The 16,219-nt window shown below is 55.9% G+C and overlaps 1 protein-coding gene across 3 annotated transcripts in view; it reads right to left on the bottom strand.

The window, feature by feature from the left end:
• The window catches only part of CARD11 (caspase recruitment domain family member 11), a 90,533-nt gene that overhangs the window by 44,159 nt on the left and 30,155 nt on the right, over positions 1 to 16,219 (bottom strand). The window lies entirely within an intron of this gene.

The raw sequence follows: 16,219 nt of genomic DNA, 5'->3' as shown, positions 1-16,219 counted from the left end.
GGAGAAGGGAGGGCGCTCTCTCTGGCTGACGGTCAGGTGGGGGCCGCGTCTGTCATGGGTGGGGGGAAGGGAGGAGTGGCCAGGAGCCCAGCGTCACCCTAGATCTGCCTGTCCTGCTGGCCCTGCCACTGTGACGGACCTCACCCGGGAGACCAAGGTCCCCGGACCGAACCGCACCGAGGAGGCGGGTGATTGGCAGGGAATGTGGGGCTAGAATGTTCCTGGACGATGTTTCTGAAGGCCTCACGCCGAGGTGCCCACATTCAAACGCAGCATTGTGCGTCTCCTCCCGACATCCTGGGCTCCCCTGTCTGCCGCAGAGACCTGATCCCCATCCCCCGGCCGGCCTGCGGTGTAGACATGTGGAGTGGCCAGGCCGCTGCCACGCTCAGGGAGAGGTGGTGCCTGCGAGTCCCACTGAGCATCCCGTACGACGGGTGGTCCGCAGAGGCGGGCCCCACCCCGTTTCCTGCACAGCCCCCGTTCCTGCACAGCCGGCGCCGGCCCCATCCTCTGCCCCGTCGCCCGCCACACACCCCGCATCTGCGTTGCGGCCTCTCCCCTCCTTCCCCGGCCTGCACCAGTCGCGAGGGAACTTACTGTTCCCTGTTCTTTTCTAAAGAAACTTCAGGACGGTCAGCGAGCGGCACCATCTTAAGTGTCTAGTGCTATGAGTTTGGGAAAGAAGACACCCCTAGAACCAAGACCCCAACGGAGAGAAGCAGCATGACCTCTCGCCAGAAAGCGCCTCCCACTCCCCAGCCCCCGAGGCAGTGCCACCGTGAGCGCTTTGCCTCTTCCCGAGCCTCGGGGTGCGCACGGCTGGGCCCCCAGGGCGGCGCATCTCGTCCCCCCGCCCTTGGTGGCGCTTCCATCTGGTGGTGTGGGCAGTCCGCCCCCTTCGCTCCTGAGCCGTGCCCCCGACGTGTGGCCACTGGGGCCACAGGGGTTTGGGCGTGTCCTGGCCACCCTGCGCTCTGGGGCTGGCCCTGTGACCTCTGACTGGCATTGAGACAGGGCCGGTCTGGGCCAGGGCGGCTCAGGAGGGCCTGTTAGGAGACACAGGTCCTCACTCTTCCCGTTCTCGGCTTCTTGCCCCGACGGGGGACACCACAGGAGAGAAGCCCGCTGACTCACCTCCTGTAGTCCCCCCAGCGGTCCTGTGTCCCTGTCATTACCAGGACACTGAGGCTCGGAGAAACTGTAGGATTTGCCCGAGGTCACCAGGTGTCACAGTCGGCTCAGGCTGCTGTGACAAACCGCCAGACCTTGGCGGTTTAAAGAACCGACATTTGTTTCTTAGTCTGGAGGCCGGAAGTCGGAGACCCCGGTGCTGGCGGATTCGGTGTCCGGTGAGACCTCTCGCTACGTCCTCGCGTGGCCTGTCCGGGTGTGTGCTCGCGGACGGACGGACGGCTTGGGTGTCTCTTCCTCTTCTAAGGTCACGAATCCCGTCCTGAGGGCCCCACCTCATGGCCTCACCTAACCTTAATTCTCCCCAAAGGCCACCTCCTGAGGCCACGCCCCCGGGGGTTAGAGCTCAGCACCCGTGTCTGGAGCACGGATGTGGACGTCCAGCCCACAACACGCCGCGGGCGGCGGGAAGTGCGGACGGATGGTCTGGCTGTGTGCGGGATGGCGGGTGCAGGATGGGGGGGTGCACGCTGGTGCTCCCACGGGGCGGGCCGCCCTGCTTCCTGCTGTGCCCTGGACGCCGTCAGCCGGGTGAGGACCCCCTGAGCGATGGGGACGGCATGAGGGTTCGCCCTGACGGTCAGGGCCAAGGCGGTGGGCTCGTGGGGCGTGGCCTTGGTGCCGTTCGGCGGCCTGCCACCACCGCCCGGGTGAGCGCGACAGCACGCACGCCCGTCTGAGTCACGGCTCCCCGCGCGGCCCGGGGCCTGTGACGTGTGGCCGGCGGGCCCCCCGCACTTCTCCCCTTGGCCTTTACCATGGCCGCCCGGGACAGGCCACGTGGGCCTCCGAGCCGCAGAGCGGGGCTGGAGCTGGGGCGCCGGACGCAGACGCTGGTGGGCTCCCGCCCCCGCACGCGGGCCCAACCTGCACCCCGCGTTCTCTCCCCTCCACAGAGCCGGCCGGTCCTTCCGAGCTCAGACAGAAGAAACAGCGGTGAAGACATCGGAAGCTTAAACTCGCCAAAAGCGAGCCGGGAGAAGCCGCCCAGTCACGGCGGCTTTGGGGGGAAGATTCTGACCGTGCTCCAGGGGGGTGCCAGACCCAGGAGGTTCGGGGTCCCTTCCAGCTCCGGGGTTCTAAAAGACTCCCTGTTGGAAACAGAGGGCACAACTGTCCCCCACTGGGTGACGAGACGCCCCTGGGCTCATCAAGGGCATCACACAAAGCTCAAGGCAGAAGCAGCAGAATTCGCACAGGCAGCTGCCAAGAGGAGGGGGTCACTTGAGGCCGCGGAGGAGAGGGCGTTCGGGGACCCCCTGGAGGAGACGGCACTGTGAGTCACGCGGGAAAGGAGGTGGCACCGGCGTGCTTCCCACACACACGCCCGTGAGGCCGGAGTCCAGCCTGTGGCGGAGGGCGGGGTTCCCAGGACGGCCAGAGGCACCGGAGCGCAGCCCGGCAGGTGCCTGCGACCCTGGCGCCGGACCGCGCCGCCCTGAGCCCCAGCCCAGCCCTGGCTCGCCCCGTCCTGCGCCGTCCGCCTGGTCCTCTTCCGCGGCATTTTATTTATCTCCGCTTTGAAACCCCGGTTCTAAGCGGTGCAGGCCCCCGACTGCTGACTCAGCTGCTGGAGCCAAAACTCATAAACTCCTATTTCAAAAAGGTCCAATGATTTTATTTTCTGATCATAAATATGAAATTTAATTAGCAGCTGGCTGCTAACGAAGTCGCAGTGGAAGCCAGCCTGGAGACGCAGGGACCCGGGCGACGCGGCCCCGTTAACTCTCGCCGCCCCCCGCCCCTCGCCGCGTCCCTGCGAAGCGGGCACAGCAGAGCTGCAGCCTCCCAGAGCGGGACCCCTCGCCTGCGCAGACTCGGATGCGGGCCACGCGTCGCCTCCTCAGGCCTGTGGCCCGGCCCGGCTCCGTAACTTCTCTACAACTCCCGCTGTCCCCAGCAGAAGGGAGGGACCAGGAGGACCTGGTCTTCGCAAAGAAGCTGGAGCTGGAAAGACCGCACGGCTGCTTGGCACCGGACATGGCGGAGAACAGCTTGGTGGTTGGCGTCCACGCTCAGTCCCTCCCTGTTGCCCCAGCTCCCGGCCCCAGTGTCCCTGAGGCGGGGATCTGTGAGGCACCCGCAGATCCTTTCTCTGTGAAGCGGGACTCACACCGCCCTCGCTCATGGGGTTCTCGTGACGATTCAAAGCATCTCCGAAGCGCATGCCTGAGACACAGCAGGTGCTCGGCCAGGGGAGTTTACATTATCACCATCTTCGTCGGAGCTCACTGGTCACCAAATCCAGAACTTGCCACGGACCTAAGGTCCCACTGAGAAGGAACGGACAGTCCTCAGATGGCCCGGGGAGCTGCACTTACCACAGGACCGCGCGCTTCCTGAACGCGATAGATGGAGGGCCCAGTCCACATGGCAGCGGGGAAGCGCGGCCACCGCCAGCCCCCGGTGTGTCCCCGTGGTGTCTACGGCCCAAGCACGGTGGGTGGGCGAGGATGCGTCCTTCATCGTCGAAGTCACGGTGACACACACAGCCCGTGTGTGGTGACCGCGGGAGCAGGTGTGCCGATGCCCCAGACACAGACCCTGCCGGACACGCCCCTCCTGATGGGGTCTGTGGCCTCGGACACCGGGCTGGCTCTGCGGTCCAGGCACGCGGGGCTGTGCTGTAGGAAAGCCTCCGGCAGAAGGGAGCAGAGTTTCTGAGGCTGTTTTCTTTCTTGCTTTTTGCCCTGTTCAGTGGAGGCGGATGGCCATGCTGCGGGCATCTGGGATCCTGAACGTGCACTGGCTCCTCGTGGCTCTGCGGGCAATTCCCCCAGGGTCACGGCTGAGGTCTCTGGGATGCCGGGGCCTGACACCCTCAGGTGTAACTGTCAGTCCTGACAGGTGCGGCCAGCTTCGAGGATTAAACGTTATGGGTAAACTACGTTTGTATAAACCAAGCCCCTTTCTCTCTGCTTACGGGGTTTAGCGGCGTGGTCCCTGTGCCACAAGCCTTGGCTGATGCCACACGTGACGGCTGCTCCGCGGGAGCTCACACTGCATCCCTCACTGCTCAGTGTCTGTGGTCTCCAGGTGGCCCCCAGGCCTCACCTGAGACCCTCCAGGCCAGAGCTGTACTGTCCCAGCTCCCCTGGGGCTCCCGCACCCCGACGAGCTCGGCTCGGGCTCGCCCCTCGCCATTGGCAGAGACATGGCTTATCACTTTCCTGCTCGCTCCCCTTCTAGGCCTGCTAGGACCTTGGCTTGACACTCGTGCTGGCCTCCCTGGCTCGCACCCTGGAGAGAGCGTCGATGGCGCTTCGGACCTCTCAGCTCCTTGTTACATGCTCCAGGTTCTTCTGGGTGCCCAAGCCCCTGGTGGGACCGGGTCTTCGCACCTCATCCCCACGTGGCCGTCACCTCGTCTTGGACTTGCTCGTGTGAGCCCCAGATGCTCAACGCTTCAGTGGTACATCAACGGCATTCCTGGCTGACGCCTCCCCTGGAGCGAGCCCTGGACATGGGGCTCTGCCGCCCACCGCCCAGCGCCCACCGCCCCCCTCCGATTCCACTGGTCACCTTCCATCTCTCGGGTGGGTTCGGGGAGGTCGCTGCCTGCTTGAAGCTGGTCCTTTCGTAAGTGGAGTAAGGATTCTGACCTCTACAAAGTAGGGATCAAGCCCCAAAACTATTTCCTACAGAAATCTAATACTTCATACAAAAAGACATTTGGGTGTACTTGAGATCTTTTTGGGGACAGGGTGCCTCATGAACCCCACTTACAATAAATTCTGAATCACTGTCCACCTTATATAACAGCCTCTGCTCTGGCCCGGGGAATTCAGATCGGTCAGAGGTGTGTGGAGAGCAACACGTTACAAATAATAGTGAAAATATTGAACGATCGTGGAATGGGACAAGTTGTTCGAAACAGCCATTCGTAGGCACTGGCCAGCAGGTGGCTCAGGGTGACCTGATGGCGGTAAGGCCCAGGCCAGTCTCAGGCCTGCGCTGGCTTTCTGCCTGGATGCATGTTGCACACGTGAGGGCTGCCGAGGCCTGGGAGACGGACGCCGAGCAGAGGACCACACGGAGTGAGGTGTTCAGCTGAACACGGAGCTACACGCACACAGGCAGGACTCCAGGAGCCTGGCGGGGGCCACCACCAACAGGCTGTGTGCTGACGGGTTTCAGAGGACACACAGGACTGCGTCCTGCCTCGCAGACTGGAGAAACCTCCCTGAGCTACCTGCAGAGACCCAGACAGCCGCACCTGGGGTTGGGGGTGAGGGGGCTCCTCCAACTCCAGAATAAGGACAACCGTAGATGCACCCAACAAAGCTGAAACGTAAGTTTCCAAAGAACCAAGCCTGTTCACACATAAACTAACTTATCACAACTTATAGACAACAAAATCCAGACACGTGGCATCCACAATGACCGGAATGCGATACAATTTCACTAGACATGTGCCTAAGCCAACGAATTTGACTCGTTACCAAGAGGAAAACGACTCGATAGAAACAGACCCAGAAATTTGAGAAATGTCGGAAACTTCACACAAAGACTTTAAAACAGCTATTATAAATGTGTCAGATTTGAAGAAAACATGAATGTAATAATGCAAAAAGATATGAAACAAGGAATAACCAAGCGGGTATTCTAGATGTAAGAAATTAGAATATATGAAATACAAATTTAACGGATGGGCTTCACGACCATTTGGACTTTGCAGAAGAAAAAAATGAGTGAATTTGAAAACAGGGCAATAGAAACTATATGACTGAGGTACCTGGGTACAAAAAGGTCAAAAAGGACGAAATGAATAATCAGTGAATTGCGGGATAACATCAGTGGTCTAACATTCATGTAGTTAGGGTCCCAGGAAGACAAGAGAAGGGGAAATTGTGGAAGAGAATGTTTTTAAAAGAATTTCCAAACTTGGTGAAAAATATCAACTCACAGATCCAAGAAATTCAATGAACTATAAAAAAAAAGCATAAGGCGTATCTTAATCTTAATCAAATTGCCCAAAATATAAAGAGCAATCTTAAAAGCAGACAGGGAAAAGACACACTACATACAATGGAACAGTGATAAGAATCAGAGTTAATTCCTCGTGAGAAACAATGCAAAGAAAAAGTCAATGAACTCTATTTAAAGTGCCGAAATGAAACGTTGAACTCGGAATTCTTGATCCAGCGAACTCTCTTTCAAAAATAAGGTGAAATAAAAGCCCGTTCTTCAATAAACCAAAAGCTGAAAGAATTCATCACAGGCAGACCGACAGCACGAGTGTGAAAGGATGTTCTTCAGACTGACGGAAAATGATACCAGACAGAAACTCGGACCTGAAGGAGGGACTGGAGTGAGTACATATAAGATATTTTTATTTGTGATTTCTTTAAAATATGGTTGAGAGCAAAAATGACAACCATCTGTTGTGTAGTTTATAAAACACGTAGAAATAAAACATGTGATGAAAACGCAAGGGACGGGGGTTGCGTGAAACTTGTCCTCGTGAGCCTCGCACTGCACGGGATGTGACGGAACATAAACCAAGGTGGCTGCGACTAAGTGAGAGATGCGGGGTTTGTTTGTTTGTTTGTTTGTTTTTGTTTTTAATAGACCACGGAGCAGCGGCATACTTACGTGAATAAAACAAAGCGGTAGGCTAACGAGTCAACGGAGATAAAATGGAATACCAGAAAGACCTTGATCCAAAGGAAGGTAGGGAAGGAGGGAAGATGAAAGGGAGGTCAGAGGCATCAAAAAGAGAACAGACACTTAGCTGGCAAACGTAACTGGATTAAACTCTTTAATTAGAAATTATCAGAGTGCATGAAAAACGATTAAACAATATGTTGTTTATCAGAGATACACTTTAAATATATAGACACAGATAAGGCAAAGTAAAAACATGGAAATACTTCATAAAAACTGGAATGTTTTTATTTTACTATTAGAAAAGTAGACTATTTTACTATTAGAAAAGTAGACTTCAGGAAAAGGAGCATTATGAGAGCTACAGAGGGACATTTTCTAATAATAATGGACTCAATCCAGCAAGAAGATATACCATTCCTCAGTGTGTACGTCCCTAATTACAGAGTTTCAAAACATGAGACAAAAACTGATAGAACTGAAAGAATTAGACAAATTCACAATTATAGTTGCAGAATCAATACTTCTTTCTTAGCCACTGTGAGAACAAGTAAATAAAAATCAAGGAGACAGATGATTTCAACAACGCTATCAACCAACTTTACCTAATGGCCATTTACAGAACGCTATAGCTAACAACTGCACAACACCTGTAGGATACATACGCTTTTCAAGTGTACGTGAAACATTCACCAAGACCTTATGTTGGCCATAAAACAAGTCTTCATAACTTTAAAAGGAGCAAAATTATATAAAATATGTTCTCTGACATTAGGGAATTAAAATAGAAACTGACGATTAAAAAGCACCTGGAAAATCCCTAGAATTTGGAAATTAAACGGCCCTGTCCTGAATAACCCATTGATAAGTGAAGACGCCATAAGGGAAATATGAAAATATTCCGATCCGAATAGGAACAAAAACAAAACATGGAAATTTGTGGCATGCGGCTAGAGCGATGCTTAGGGGAAAATTTACAATCTAAATGGTTATATTAGAAAAGAAGAACGATTTAAAATTAATGATCGAAGGTTTTACATTAAGAAGACAGAAAAGTCAAAGTCAGAAAGAGGATAATAGAGAGCGAAAAACAATAAAGAGAAAAATACAGAGCAATACGGAAAAAAATCAGTGAAATCAAAAGTGGCTTCTTTGAAAAGTTCAGCAAAATTATAGACCTCTGGCTGGATAAATTAAGAAACAAATGAATCAACTTCTAGCGAGACTGACTAAGAAAGAAAGATAAATATCTTTGAGCAATATCAGGAAAAAGATATCAGATATAACTACAGATCCACCAAGCACTGAGAAGCTATTACAGGAACATTATGAAAAACTTTATGCCCACGAATTCTACAACGTAGATGATAAGGACAAAAACTATTCGCAAGACACGAATTCCCAAAATTGACCTCAGAAGAAACAATCTGAACTAGCCCGATTTATCTATAAAGAATTTTGAAGTCATTATCAGAAACCCCCCAACAAAGAAAGCTCTAGACTCGTATGTCTTCACTGGTAAAAATCTATCAAATGTTTAAGTTAGAAATAACACCAATCTTACGTCAAACCTTTCATAAAATAGAGAGAGAACACTTCTCCTCTCACCGGATGCGGCCAACGCGATACTGATCCCCAAACCAAAGACAACACGGGAAAAGTACAAACCAGTACCCCTCGTGAACATGAAATCAAAAACCCTTAGCATAATTTTAGCACAAAATTTCAGAAAGACCTAGAAAGGATAATATATCATGACCAACTGATGAAGGCCGGTTTCCTGCCGCGTTTTCACAGGACATATTTGTATGTCATGATGAAGAGAGCTTTGTGACGAGTACGTCACATGTTTTTAATCGCCTCGTTTGCCTTCAACGTCCTTAGTTTTCACGGTTTACGTGGCTGTGTCATGTATAGACACGTGGGATAGTTTTCTTCTGCTGCATGCACTGGTTCCATGGACATCTGAGCCCCACAAGCTGTGGGATGACTGGGCAGCTCTTGTTTTTGTTTATTTGAAGAACAGAGTGATACGTAGAAAATAAATTGCGTCGTAAAGCTCTTATAAAAAGAAAAAAATCTCGTCCTCTTCGATTGACTGAAAAACTGGTTGATTCCAGGAATACGACTGGTTCAACATTCAAATATCGACCACTGTCATGAACCACGTAAATGGAGAATAAAGCAGATGTGGAAGTCATCTGGAAGAATTCGACACCGTTCTGTGAAAATCTCACAGCAGACTAGGATAGAAAGCCTTGCCCCAACCTGACGGCCACTGTCACCAGACTTCGTGATGAAAAGCGAAATGCTTTTCCTCGAAGACTGGGAACAAAGCAGGGACATTCACGCCGACCACTTACACTCGGCGTTGTTCTGGGGTTTTGGGGAATGCAGATTAGAGAGGAAGAGGTAAGACTGCCATTATTTGCAGATAACGTGACTGCGTGGAAAAATCCGAATGAATCTATAAAAATCTACTAGCATTAATAATAACTACGAATAATCATTCGCTCATTTAGCAAGGACAAGGTTATAAGGTCAAAACATGAAGATTAAAAAAACTCTAATACCAAAAACACCCATAAAATACTTAGGATTTAATCATCATGAAAGATGTATAAAGCGTCTACAGTGAACACTACAACACACTGCTAAAAAAAAAAAAAAAATTCAGCCCCAAATCAAATGGAGCGATACATCATCTTCACTGACTGGAAGACACCTCGATATTGTTAAGATGTGAGTTAGGTCCAAATTGACCTCCAACGTCAATAAATCCCAATCAAATACCAAAAAGCTTTTTTGGCACAGTATGAACAGACCATTTCTAATATTTATATAGAGGGGCAAGGGCGAGAGAGCTAGAACAATTTCGGCAAAAGAGAAGGAAGTGGGAGGAATATAATAAATATTAATACATATGTATTAATTATATATCTATTCCTATTATATAATTATTATATTATAATTTATATACGATTTATATATAATTATAATATAGATATAATTACCCACTTTCAAGGCTTGCTGTGAAACTATAATCATCAAGACAATGGCTTTTGTGTAGAGAAACGCTGTAAATAAATCAATGAAACAGATCAGCGAGTCCAGAAATAGACCTACGGCTCTATAGTCAAGTATTGTGACACAGGCTCTGAAACCATTCGAAGGTGACTGGAAGGTCGTCTGCATGGGGGGCACCGTGGGGGCGCGGACGGTCCCTTTGCGGGTTGGGGACGTGCAGGCCCAGGGCACGGAGGGGCGCCGGGTGCCCGCTGTCCTGCGCTAGTGGCACGTTCGGGCCACCGCCCTACCAGGTGCAGGGCGGCAGAAGGCGGTCCTGGAGGAGAGTGGGTTTCTGGTGGCCGTCTCGGGTTGGTCAGTGCACCTGCAGGCGTCACTGAGGTTCGTACTCGGCCCCGGGAGACCCTGAGACGACGCCCTGGCACTGGCGGACGCGGTGGCCAGGGAGCAGCCACGTCCACAGCCGGAGCCAAAGCTCGGCCTCTGCTCCGGTTGGAGCTGCTTCTGGCCGGACGGCGCGGGCTATTTGCTGTCCCCACGGAAGAGCTACCAGGCCTCGGGGCGCACGCAGACCCTGGGCTGGGGCCTCCAGGCTCAGCTGCGGGCTGGCTCTCAGCAACCCAGTCCCTGACACGCCGCCCACCTACCCCATCCTGGCCGCCGGATGCAGAGTTCGGCGTCTCTTTAATCTCGTCCCATCCGCTCTGCCCGCAGCAAGGGCACGATGCGCCCGCGGCTTCCCCGGGCGGAGCGCTCACAGCTGTCCCCACCTGAGGACACACGCAGGGCTCGGTGGCCGCCAACTGTTCAGCGTGTCTCGTTTTGTCTCCCCCGAGCCGCGGCTTCGGAACGGGGGCAGCGGCCAGCGCTGAGGACCCCCACCGGCAGTGTCTGGGCGAGCGTGTGCGTGTGCGTGTGCGTGTGCGTGTGCGTGAACAGCTAAGGGCCTCGGGAAGCCACCGCCGACGCAGGAGGGCTGAGCTGCGGGCTCCACATGCGACCGCCTTTGTCAGGCAGAAGCTCTGACGTCTGCGGTGTCCTTAGGCCCCGTTAAAGACGCGTGGTCCCCTGTGGTGTCGTCTGGGTCAGCTCGGGACAGAACGCACAGGCTGGGCCGACACAATGACGCTTCCTCCCAGCTCTGGGGCTGGAAGTCCACGGTCGAGGCGCGGGCAGGGCTGGGCTCTGCTGAGGCTGCTCCTCCTGTAGGCAGACGGCACCGGCCCGTGGTGTCCCCACACGGCCTGTCCCCGGTGCACGCACCCCCGCCCCCGCGTCTCTGCCTCGTCTTACGAGGAGGCTGACCCTGCTGGGCCGGGCCCACTTCTCGAAGCTCCTTTAACCTTAATTACCTCCTTCATTACCTCGCTGTGCCCTAGGGTGTCCACGGAGGAGCCTGGGCCGCGACGCAGCCCATCAGTCACTAACCCGCTCTTCCCCGTAGCGACAGAACGCGTGAGCCGAAACGGACTCGGATCAAAGGGGACGCGGCCGACACCACGCAGAGGAGCCCGGCCCTCTGACGGGGCCGCCATCGCCGGCGTACCGAGGGGCTGCCTCCGCGTCGTCCTCGGAGGACGGACTGCAGTCCCAAGCCTGCGGCCGTCGCCAAGGGCGAGGGCTCCGGTCCTTCTGCGTGCGGTGACACTTTCGCTGGAGGAGGTGGGCAGCCCACACGGCCGCCACGCCGGAGCGCCCGAGGCCCCCGCGCTGTCGCTGGGCCGCACACCCTGGCTCCGCTGCTCCCTGGCCCCCCAGCGGCCGTGTGGCTCCTTCCTGCACGGGCCCCACGCTGGGACTCTGAGGACAGTGCCCGTCACGTCGGGCTCTGCTTTGCTCACGCGTCTCCTCTCCACGACCTGCCCTGGAGGGAGGGGACCTGTCTGTTCACCAGAGGAGAGAGGCCGCGTGGCCAGCGAGCACGCTCTGGGGTCCCATCCTGTCTAAGGGCCCCTCGGCCAGCGCCCCTCACCCCTGTCCAAAGCGAAGCGGCCACAGCCCCGTTCTGTCCCAGACCTCGGCGAGTGTGGAGTGGACGCCATCGTGCCTCCCGTCCCTCTCCGCGTCTGCGCCCGAAGTCCCTTTTCCAGGAACGCGAGCCCGCGCTTGCGTGTCATACGCTGCAAGTGCCACCAGGACCCTCAACGGACGCTGCTCAGGAGCAGGGGAATAAACAGAACACACCACGCCCGGCCCCTCACCCCTCGCGTGGGACATGCTGGGTTTTGCCTGTTCCCCGAGTTTCCCCTCAGAATCAAGTTCCCACTGCCCACAGAGGCGACAGACTTCAGGACACACCCTTTCGGTCGGCCACCTTCCCTTCCTGTCCCACGTCTCTGCTCTGGCCCCAAACAACCTGCATCCAAATCCTTGCGTCACAGACACCCAAACGAGGCCGCGGTCTGGAGTGGCAGACAGCCCTGGGCAGGGGGCCCTGGGTTCTGCTCCCAGCTCTGACGAAGGCTCGTTAGAGCCACAGTGTCCCCGGAATTCACAGGACATGTGCCGAGACCCCCAGTGGGTGCCTGCGGCCGCGGAGAGCACCAAGCCCTGCACCCACCATGTGTTTTCCTGTCCACGCTGCCTGTGGCGGAGTTTAATTTATGAAGCAGGCACAGTGAGAGATTAACCATAACTAATAAAATAGGACAATTTTAAGAATATACTGTAATGAAAATTATGGGAATGGCTTCGGGCCATTGTGAAGTAAATTCAGGTGACTCGAATGAGCACTGTGATCCAGTGACACTCACCCTGACGGCTGAGATGGCCACGGAGGGACCGAGGGCGGAGCGTGCAGAGCATGGAGCCGCCGGGCAAAGGGACGACTCACGGCCCGGGCAGGACAGAGCTGGACAGAGCGAGACTTCGTCCCGTGACTCAGAACGATGTGCAAGTTACAACTTAGGAGTTGCGTATTTCTGGAATTTTCCATTTAACATTTTTGGACTGCAGTTGACTGCAGGGTTACTGAAACTGTAGAAAGCGGAACCACGAATAAGGGGGGACGACTGTGGTTGGATTCAGACTAAATGACACCCCTGAAGCCACATCGTAAACTAGCGTCTCAGGCAGACGACACACCATTTCTCAGGGAGAAGCCAGAACCCCCGGAAGCACCCACGGCCCTGTGCACATGGGGGGCACGGTGAGGCGCTGGGCTGGGCAGGCGGGCAGAACTAGGTGGCTTGGTGGCACGTCCCGTCACAGGCTTGTGTCAACTCAGAGCCAGTTCTGAGATGACCAGGCCGGAGCCAGGGAGGCTGCCGTTGCCACTGGCCCTGAGCTGAGACATCCCACGCGACAGGTCCCCAGGCTCCCTCTGGGACCAGGGCGGTGATGGCCCAGGCTCTGGCACTCGGCTCACACCTCTAGTTTTGTTTCTGTGCAGAGTCGAGCTGGCAGGGTCCCGGGGGGTGTTCATGCCACAGTGCTTGGCCAGCACGCCGCCTCTGCGGCCTCCGGCAAGTGCCTAACCCATGCGGAGCTCAGTTCCCTCGCCTCTAAGAGGAGGATTCAGAGGCTCCGGTCCCTTCTGCTCAGAGCCAAGAAGCCTCCGAGGTGCACGAGTCCCCTCCTCGGTCACAGTGCACAGAACGCCCTTTCTCCAGTTCACGGGACACTCCCTGTGCACACGCAGATGCCGAGTCCGTGCCTCTCCCGCGTCAGTGTCTGCTGAACGCAGAGCCCAGGTTGGGGGTCCGAGGTGGGGTCTGGGGTTCTCTGGTCTTCATGTGACGCTGGCCCACCAATAGCATTTTGAGTGACGAGGCCTTCGCCCCTTTGTTGGTCAGCAACAGCTGCCACTAGCCACGGGACTAAACACGCCAAGGCAGTAGCCCCTCGAATCGCTGTGACGACTCTGTGAGGAAGGCTTTGGAGTCAGTCGCACTTGACAGACCGGAGCCTCAGTGTCGGGGACGTCGGGTGACTTGTCCGAGGTCGCATGAGTGCGTGGCGGGGCTGGGACTGGGATCCAGGCCGGGGCTCGGATGCTCGGCCCCCTGCCGCCCTCTTCTGAACGCCGAGTGGCCTGCGAGCTGACACTGTTTTGGCGCGACATCTCCCCTCCGCGCCGCAGCCAGCAGCTGGGGTGAAGATTAGCCTGGAAGGACAGCACTGGGGACTCGGGGACACGTGGAGAATAACAAGACGGCGTCAACAGAGACAGAGGTGACTTTTCGGGTTTCCTAGCACCAGCCGTGATTAATTTACGGCTTTTTACATGCTAATGTTTTCCTGCCTTCCGCCCGTAATAAATAACCAGTATGCTTTAATGCCCAGTTATTATTCATCCCTTCCAGGTATTCGGAGTTTGATTCTTCGCTGCAGTTCAATCACATTGAATTTCTTTAACCGGGACAGCTCCATTAAGAGTCTCCTCCAAGGACATCCTGGCAGGGTGGTGACAGTAATGGATAATGGGGGACAACAGAGAGTGGGGAGCTGTGACACGAAACGGCAGCAGCCACGGGGAAAAGAGGAGAAAGTCGTAAAGAAAAAGCAGCACCAACGACGCTTGAGGAACATCGGGTTACGGCACAGATCGTAAAACCAAGACACGCGCAGTCACGGCGGACGCGCCGTTTGTAACGTGCCTCCCTTGGCCCGTTTCCACAGCAGCAACGGGGGGCCTCCCGGCACGCGCGAGGAGGGCCCGCCGCCCTGGCTGTGCGCTTGACTCGCCTGGTGCTTCCTCCCTCGTATCCTCCTCGAAGTGCTGTTCGAGCGGCGGAGGCTCTTTTCCTCCGGGGAAGTCACCCTTTGTCCTCGGAGCCCAAACTCTGCCACGTGCCCACCATTCGACACACGGCTACTCACACCTCTTGGGCCAGCTGAGGATGGACACAAGCTTCCCTCTGCCCAGGGGCCTCTCCGAGAGCCCGAGCATCACTCCCGGGGACCCTGGGGGGCCGCCTTCCTTCACTGCCGGCTGGGCCTCCGACCGCCAGCCCTCTGCCTGCTCAGGCCTGCCCACTGCCTCCCCTGCAGGAACCACCGGACACTTCCCGGACGCGGAGCTGCTCCCGTGGGGCAGCATTTCTTAACTCTACTGAATCCACGTGGCCTTGGGAGCACTTCCTGAACGATGCTTTTAAATACACGAAATAACACACAGAGGGTCACAAAGGAACACCAGTGTAGCGAAGCGGGGTTATCGAATATTCTGAAACTTCCGATATTCTAACATGTGGCTTCCTCATTAGTGCATTGAACAATATCCTGCATTGGGGTCAAACGACTTCCCGGTTTCAAACAGAAAAGTGCAAACGATGTGTCAAGGCATCTGCAAAACTTAAAATATTGGTGATTTCTGTTGATGGCGTGTTGATTTCTGTTAAGAGCATCATGGATACTGCTGAATTCATTACGGAAGGAGATGCTAACTGCTCGCTGGAGCCGGCGAGAGTGAAGAGGTCGCGTCTCCCATCAAGTTCACGGCTAAGAAGCCGTGTGCCGGGGTCACACCCCTGCCATGTCCTCTGCAGCACTCACGGACGCCTGTCTGCCCCGCAGGACCCCAGGGCCAGGGGCCCCACCTGTCTCGCTTGTAGTGGCTGCACGATGCCCGGCGAGCTGCCGGCATGTTTGCAGATGTGACAGGTGTGTGACGAGCCCAGGACGCAGGGCAGCTCTCCTCTGCGTCTGTGCAGCGTTTCTGGATGGCCCCGTGGGCGAGGCGGCGGGCGCTGGCTTTGCACGTCTGTCTCCGTGCGGACCCGTTCAATCGACGCCACATTTACGTGTTTTCACCGAGACCCCGTTCACACCTCATAAAGTTCATCGCATCGCGCATACAATTCAGGGCGTTTCAGTGCGTTCGCAAGGCTGTAGGACTGTTTCAAGCCCCGCAGATGCCCGCAAGCCGCCCCGGCCTGGCCCGGCCCCACCGGCACCCGCTCCTCTGCGGTCCGCTGTAGGGCCCCCTCCCTGGACGCTGGGGGACGGAGCCCGCCCTGTGCGGGCCGCTCCTGCCCGGCTTCCTTCACTGAGCATCACGCCCTCAGGGGCCGTGCACGCCGCAGCATCAGCACCCCGCCCTCTCCGTGGCTGAACGGCCCGTCACATGGCGAGAACCCACGCCGCCTACCGAGGTGCCTGCCGAGGGACACTGCGGTGAGGCTCTGGAGAGAACACACGTGACCCTCAGCGCAGGGCTGGGCACCCAGCGAGCGCTGCCAGAGAACAGAGTCCATACATCACGCCGGTCACACGGCGGGATGAGCGCCAGGACGGAAGCCAGCGCACGGGAGGAGGCCACCCGGGCGGTCGGGCGGGGAGGCCTGAGTCTGTCTCCACTCAAGGCCCGAGTGACGGGAAGACACTGCTGGAATGAAGCACGGGGCGGGGGCAGGGACCCTGGCACAGAGCACACGAGGACGAAGGCACG

The sequence above is a fragment of the Pteropus medius genome, unplaced genomic scaffold (genome assembly GCF_902729225.1).
Source record: "Pteropus medius unplaced genomic scaffold, Ma_sr-lr_union100, whole genome shotgun sequence".
In the NCBI taxonomy this organism is placed as follows: domain Eukaryota; kingdom Metazoa; phylum Chordata; class Mammalia; order Chiroptera; family Pteropodidae; genus Pteropus; species Pteropus medius.
This window is presented reverse-complemented; position numbering and strand designations above follow the sequence as displayed.